The following is an 8,379-nucleotide window of genomic DNA, read 5'->3' as shown; positions in this document are numbered from 1 at the left end:
TGTGTTCTATTCACGGCTCCGGCCCCCAGCCCCCGGGAAATCGCTGCCGCTGGCCGAGTGAGGAAACAGAGCCCTGGGTCTGAGAGTTTCCAAGCAGGGCTGCCTGGATACAGAATTAGGCTTAATAAGTCTCTTGAAATAAGATCAGACTGGAACTTAGAATTATTATTCACAAGCCCAAAATACTCAGCTATTTTCTCTACTTCGATTTTCCAAGGGTCATATTTACTGCCTGTATATAACAAGGTTGAAAAGTGACCCAGCTGCAGTGGCACCAAAGGAGGAGTGTCCTTGGATGAGGCTAGGCCATGTGGGAGGCCACGTGGGAGGATGGTGTTGGATTCTAGACCAGCCCGAACACGCCGGGCACCGTAGCCCATGCCTGGAGTCCTCGCTGCCCGCTGGCCGTGGCCAGACCTTGCCAAGGTCCCTCCCTCTCCCTTTCCTTCTCCTGTGTTCACGAACTGCTGTTCTTTCTCCTTCTCACATTTAAAAAAAGATTGAAAATCTGACAAGAAGGGCTAGAAATGTGAAGTTCTCTTGGCTATCGTGGAACAAGTGTCTTCATCCCTAAGTTCTAGCTGCCCATGGGAGGAGGGTCCCTGCGTGCACCGCAGGGAGGGCTGCGGACACTGGGAGACCTGCATTTGCTCTGCGTCCTGTTGGCAAGTTGTTTCAGGAATGGGGTCTTTGGTTTCCTCTTATTTCAAAGAAGAGCTATGACAAGAGACTCTAAAACTGACTGCAGGTTGGAACCAGGAGGAGTGGCTCAGAAAGGACTGATGTGGCCTCTCCTAAGAGCCGCGGTCCTTGGACTTTGCAGACTTCCCTGGGGTGTGTCTGATGCAGATTGAGGGCCAGACCTCCAGAAATCTGGTCGTAGATTTGGGTGTGGCCCCAGAACTTGTGTTCGGAGATGTCCATGCTGCTGGGCTGGAGCTGGGAGGACTGCCTTATCCCACTGGTTGGAAGGTGAAGGTGGAGCCCTCATCTGGCCCAGGCCTCCCCGTCCATGTCTGCCCTGGGCGACTGAGAGACCGTCCCTTAGCAGCCTAGGCTCCCATAGGTGTGTGGAAAAATCACTCAGGTGGGTTTAATGCATTCGGGTCTGTAACTGTCCACACTGACTAGGTGGTAAAGTAGCTGTCCAGCTGTCATCTTACCCTCGCTGCAGAAATACGTGCATTTTCGGGAGCATCAGAGTTTGAGAACTTACGTGTAAAGCTTTCAGAGATTATCATCACGTTTTGGGAAAAGATTCACACAGCTTGGTAGAAAGGAGCAGCTGTGCACTCACTCGTTCTCACAAAACACAAGGGGTGAGGCAGCATCCAGATCGCTCCATGCGGGTTTCTGAACTCAATGTTTTAACTTGTTTAAGTTAATAAATGCATGCTTTTCTGTGTGGTTGCTAACTTTAAACTACATTATTATCTCTAAGAGATAAATGTATCTTTCCCTCTGTTTGAAGGTTTTCTATTAAATATCTCCTGATAACATTAGCATGAATAAGGAAAAATGATGTATGCTATGTTTATTTTACTAATGTGATTGCTTAAACAGTGCTACGTAATTATGCTAGGCATGGCCTACACAGACCCGATGCTGTTACAATTACTCTCTAGAGAGCAAGTGATAAACTGTTTCTCCTGTGCAGTCTAGCCTGACTCCCAGGAATGCAAAATTAAGTTCATAGCCACATGATGTCAACTCTAGCCATTCTAAATCACCCGTGTGTGCTGCATGGAATCTAGCCAAACTGTGATCTGAACCAATTTCCTTGCATTGAAAATAAATGTGTGCGTCAAAGTATTCTGATTTGAGAGTATTTTTTTTTTTCCAAACAAAAAATCGTGCCATTTTGTTAGGCCTTTTCCTGAGTATGGGGTACGGTACGAAGTTACCGAACCAAATTAGGCTTCTACTGTGGACGGCATGACGGAAACCCGTGAGCAGGCTGCAGCGACACCTAGCTCTGCGTTTTCTTCTCCTCTTTCCCATCCACTTTTCTTTTCCCTTCCTTTTCAAAAAAGTAAGTCATATGTATTGCTTTTATAAAAATCACACAAAATCACTACAGGAAATTATGAAAACTACAGTGGACATCCATCTAAAATTTCGTTCCCTAGAAATCGCCACTGCCGTCTTCTGAATCCCGCTGTGGGACACCTCTTCAATGACATAGACAGAAAGGAGGGGTCGAAGGGGGGGTGGACAAAGAGTTCATAAAAATCGGATTGTACTCTGCAAGTCATTTACAAACAGGATGAAATAAGAACTGCTAATCTTTAGTAGTTGGTAACCGTAAGTGGGAAAGTACAAGCTAGTATGAAAAGCTGAAGAGACTTGGGGTTATGTTTACAACAACTGACACATTTCAGCTTTAGGCAGTATCCAGCTACTATGTGGACGGGAGCCATCTACTCCTACGAATTAGAGTTCCTGGCAGCCCCTCTCTCCTTATTTTCGTTTTATTACTTATATCATTATTTTCCCATTTCCTGTAAAGCTATATTCATAAATCTTAATTCTCTACATAAATTGAAATGTTGCTTACCAATAGGCTTAAAACATCTCCTAGAAAGTCTTTATTTGGATTATTCCACCAAGTAACTCCTGCTTCCCCCAAATTCTCCAAGGTACCGTATCCCTGAGTCACTGCATGTTTGAATACTGGTTTGCCTCCTTCATGCCTGAAAAGCAATGTCAGCTGTGGGGTTCTTTCATCACACGTCGTTTTAGCTGCCGGTGGGTTCAGCTCAGGGTCTTGAGCATTACCAGGAAGAAGTCTGAAGATGAGCTGGTTTCCCTTTGTAGGAAACTACCCTTTCTCCTCCACGAATGTCCACTTGCTTTTTAAAATGACTAATGCTGGGGGCTGGCAGGTGTCATGGTGGTTAAGGTGCTGGACTCCCACATGGCTGTCTACAGTTCAAGTCCCAGATCTGGTGACTTGCTTTCTCACTTTCTCTTTCTCTCGCTGATAAAATTAAAAAAAACATTTATTAATAACAAATTAAATAAATAAATAAATGCATACAAAAGAGCTTAGGCCATAGGCCATCCACCCTAAACACAAAGATTACTGCAATTATTTTGTGTGGCATCAATAATGACTGTAGGTCATCTGAGTGTCTTTCAAGTGAGAAGTACTTATTAAAAATCAATACTTCTGGCAGTTAAGAGAGAATTGTGTCCTCAATAATATTTTAAAAGTGCATATTGTAGTATCATTTTCCCTAGGTACAGGCACAATTTGATGACATAGTAAAGTATTATTTAGTACTGAAAAATAATCACTTGCTAATGGCACTCGGTAAATACTCAAGCGTGGGGACTTGAGGAGGTGACGTAGCACCCTCAGGAGCATCCACTGAGGCTGCCCGATTCCATCCAGGAGCTTGGTCTGGGAACAGAAGACGATGTCTCAGCTGGAAAATGATCTTCTCTCAGAGAGTCCCTGCCCCACCTGCCCAGGCATCAAAGGATAGGCACTGGCTGAGGGCCCCATCCTCACAGCTCCCTGGCAGAGACCACCAACTCTACATCTTCTGGAAATGCCCTGCCAGACACACTCAGAATAAAGATGGACCCAATGTCTGGGCACCTCATGGCCCAGTAAGTTGTAATGGAAACGCTGACCATCACAAACACCTACGATAATACTGTCCCAAATCCCCACGTTTTCTAACAATGTGAAAAACCCGTGACGTGAGCGTCATTGCTTGATATTTTTGTAAAGCAAAGGGATGTTCAGCACGCTAAGGTGACATGTGCATCATCCCCAGAGGAGAGGTGCGTGACACCCTCAGGTCTGATGCACAGAGGAGGGTACCCCAAGGCCTTGAGAAGCGTGCATGACACCCTCAGGTCTGATGCACAGACGTGGGTACCCCAAGGTCTTGAGAAGCGTGCGTGACACCCTCAGGTCTGATGCACAGAGGTGGGTACCCCAAGGTCCTGAGAAGCGTGCGTGACCCTCAGGTCTGATGCACAGAGGTGGGTACCTCAAGGTCCTGAGAAGCGTGCTCTTCCTTCGGGGAGACTGTGCGGACGGACCAGTCTGTCTGTTCCACAGCGTCTGGCAGTGTCTGGCACAGGGCAAGGTGCTTGATGAATATTTGTTCTAGAATAATAATCTACAAGAGGCAGCAAAGGCTTTCGGATGGGAAAAGGTACCACAGGGAACAAGATGTGGAGGTCCTGATGTGGAGCCTGGGCCTGAGGCTCTTACACACGACCTCGTGGGGCATGAGGAGCACTTCAATGGGCGGAAAAGCACGTTGGAAAACAGATGCAGAAAAGGGACTCGGGAGGAAAGTGCCGGCCATCCTGTTAGAAGTGACAAGCAGCTGCTTACTCTCCCGTGGCTGGTCAAACTGCCGGCAGAGGTACTCAGCAAGAGCTCTCGTCCAGCACCTTGTCGGGGCTGGGGTGGCCATGAAGCCACCTGTGTTGGTTTATAAAGGGTGGGAGGTCTTCAGGGTGAGATGGTCCGGTGGCCTCTGCCCTGCGTCGGACGTGAGCAGGCAGCCCCGCCCAAACCCTGCCAGGTGGATCTCTTGGATCTCTGTGTTTAGACGGACACTTCCACGTTGCCTCGCACCCGAGGCCTGTGTCTCCTGAAGGACGCCTGCCTGCCAGAAAATACCTTAACATCGAAAAACACAATTTTCTGTGAGGAAAACATTCTCCAAGGAAGGACCAGGGAAATTTCAGTGTAGTTTTGTTCTTTGTCTGAACACGGTAACATCAGTAGTTTTACCTGTTTTGAAAAAAAAAAAAAAAAGATTTCAAAACAAGTCAGGAGCCTTGGATGTATGGGTCATAACACAAGATTTCAATTTTCTTTTCTTTTTTTTTTTTAGAGAGAGATTTTTGCTATAAGGCATGTGTGCTCGTCAGAGAGACAAGAGAGATAGAAAGAAATCACCCCCCAGGGGGGATGGCCACACTACAATCCCTTCTCCTCCATTCTCCTCTCAAGGATTTTGGGCATGCGCACACATGTGCCTTGCATGAGTTTTAAGTCACCGGGTCTGGGACTCAAACCTTGGTTGACTGTATGGGAGTCCAGCAATGTAACTGTTAGACCACCTGCTGGTTCCAACATTTCAATTTTCTGGGCACATGCTAAGGCATGTCTCCATTCCATAGTTTATTGTGACATTAACGTTATTCGTATTTCATATCTAGGTAGTAACTGGACGTCGAAGGCGAGGCTAGCTTTCACTCCGTTTAATTTAGAAATTGCAGTGTGCACGCCAGGAGACTTGGCTGGCTACGGCCCAGGGCGTCATACCTCCAAGGCACTATAAAGCCTCTTTTTTGGAACTGTGAGGGTTATAGGAGCTAAATGGCGTTAAAAGTGCTCTGCTCAGTGCTAAATGGTGTCTGAACGCGAGTTGCTGCCGTCTTCACGTCCCGGTAATACTAGGTGCCTTGGTGGGAGCGGCAGGACTCTGTAACTGCACGAGTGCGCAGTCAGTACTGCCAAGGCAAGCCCAAGGTCTCTGGAGCTCCATCACCTCACGTGAAGCTCCCACTCCACACAGCCAGGGCCCCGAGGCTGAGACCTTGCCGGCCACTGTCCTCCCTGCCCCTCCGCGTCTACACTGCGGCCCACTCGTGTCTGTCCATGGCAGGTGGAGTGCCACAGGCTCTCTGCCCCTTCTGTTGTCCCTCGGTAGGTCCTTCACCGTCCGGTCTTCCTCTTCCCCAGTACTCAGAGGTGGGCCGCTGCATCCCATCGTGTGGGTCTAAGTTTATACATCACTTGTCCCTGAGAGTCTGTGTGGACTCCATGTCCAGGGGCCTGTCCATGAGAGCCCAGTGCCCTTGCTCATCAATTTCCACTCCACTATCTATTCTGTATGCTGCCTATTGTGTGGTGGTCAGTCAGGGAATGAGTTGCCATCTTCACTGTCTGTCCATAGGGTAGACCGCGGGGCATCACACCCTGTGGGTGCTTACTTAACACTGGTTGACCTTCATGCAGTTCTGACGGAGAGTGTGGACATTTGGTATCTACTGAGTTGGGACATGGAGTGCCTCTCTATCATCATCTGGCTTGCTTTGCTTAGCATTAAATCGTCCATATTCGTCCACGTTCTATCAATGCCGGGGCCTCATTGTTTTTATACGGATGAGCAGTGTTCCATAGAGTATATGTGCCATACATTTCAATCCACTCTTCTCTTCTTGAACATTTGGGTTGATTCCATGTCTTAGCAACTGTGAGTAATGCCACAGTAAACATGGACGTGTGAGTACTTTTCTGGCTGAATGTATTCCTTTCCTTTGGGTAGATATCCAGGAGCGGAACTGGTGGATCATATGGTAGTTCTATTTGTAGGTCTTTGAGGAAGCTCCATATTGTTCTCTACAGTGGCTGGACTAATTCACATTCCCACCAACAGTGTAGGAGAGTTCTTTTTTCACACAGCCTCACTGACACTTATTCTTTATTCTTTTAATCTTAGCCATTCTGACTGGGGTTAGGTGGTATCTTATTGTGGTTTTGATTTTAATTTTTCTTAATTTTTTTTGGAGAGTTTTCTTTTCTTTCTTTCTTTTTTTCTTTTTTCTTTTCTTTTCTTTCTTTTTTTTTTTTTTTTTGCTATGGGGTGCGTGCACTTGCCAGACAGACAGAGAGACAGAAAATGAGAAATCATCCCCCAGGGGGGATGGCCACGCTGCAATCCCTTCTCCTCCATTCTCCTCTCGGCATCTTGGGCACGCACGCACATGTGCCCGGCGTGAGTATGAAGCTGCCGAGTTCGGGATGCGAACCGCGGTTGACTATGGGAGTCCAGCGACATAGCCATTATGCTAACTGCTGGTCCCTGAAAAAGGAAATAACAGAAAGAAACACAAACCAATCAGGAGGCAACCAATGAAATGTCAGGTGTAAGTTCATACCTGTCATAATGACGCTGAAGTAAGTGGACTAAGGCATCCCAGTCAAAAGATATAGACTGGTGAGTGGAGGGAAAAAAAGCCCAAACCAGAAACTACCAAGAAATCTTCTATAGACTGCTAACCAGAAACACCCTCAGATACAGAGCTATACAGACTGAGAGTAGAAGGTGGGAAAAAGTAATTTCATGCAAATGGAAGCCTCCCTGCTCAAAAGCAGTTTTACCTAATACCAGTCAAAATAGACTTCAAGCTAAAATTTACAAAATGAGATAAAGAAGGTCATTATAGGGTATTAAAGGATCAACTGGGACCAGCAGGTGGCATAGTGGTTACCGTGCGGAGTCCCACATGGCCAAGAGTGGTTTGCGTCCTGAATCCAGGGGCTTGAAAATCACACCTGGCTGGGAACCAGCAGTTAGCGTAATGGCTATGTCGCTGGACTCCCACGTAGTCGACCGCGGTTCGTGTCCCGGACCCGGTGGCTTAAAACTCACGCCGGGCGCGTGTGCATGCGTGCCCAAGATCCCCAGAGGAGAATGGAAGGAGAAGGGATTGCGGCGTGACCATCCCCCCTGGGGGGTGATTTCTCGCTTTCTGTCTCTATGTCTCTCTCTGTCTGTCTGGCGAGCGCACGCGCCCTACAGTGAAAATCTCTCCAAAAAAAAAAAAAAATCACACCTGGCACATGTGCACGGGTGCCCAGAATCCCAGGAAGAGAGTGCAGGAGAAAGGATTGGGGAGTGGTCTTCACCCCTTGGAGTTGATTTCTCTCTTTCTTACTGCATCTCTCTTTCTCTCTTTGGCAAAAGCACACACCCTATGGCAAAAACCTTATAAAAAATAAACTCACTAAGAAGATACAACAATTATAAATACATATAAATTCAACATCAGAATGCTTAAGTACATATAACAAAGATTGCTAGGCTTAAAGGGGGAGATAGAGTCTAACACATTAATTATAGATTTCTCTTTTTAAAGGAATTATTTATTTAATTTTATTTATTCATTCATTTATTTTAATTTGGCCAGAGAAAGACAGACACACAGAGAAAAGGAAAGTGAGAAAGTAATCAACCAGGTCCAAGAATTGAACTGCGGTCAGCCATGTGAGAGTGTCCAGCACTTTAACCATCACGTCACCTGCTGGCCTTAATTGTAGATTTCTACACCTCACTTTCAACATTGGACAGGCCATTTAGACAAAAACAATATACTAAGAGACACCAGAGTTAAAGATAACATAAACCAAATAGATCTGACATACAGTAACAAACATTTCCCCCCAACAACTAGAGAATACACTTTTTTTTTTCAGTTGCATGTGAAATATTCTCTAAGAATGACCACATATATTAGGGCACAAAACAAACACTTCAAATTTAAAAGAATAAAAATCATATCTAGTATCTTTTCTGACCACAATGGAATAAAACTGAAACCAACAAAAACGAATTT

The sequence above is a fragment of the Tupaia chinensis genome, unplaced genomic scaffold (genome assembly GCF_000334495.1).
Source record: "Tupaia chinensis unplaced genomic scaffold, TupChi_1.0 Scaffold143551_1, whole genome shotgun sequence".
NCBI lineage: Eukaryota > Metazoa > Chordata > Mammalia > Scandentia > Tupaiidae > Tupaia > Tupaia belangeri.
This window is presented reverse-complemented; position numbering follows the sequence as displayed.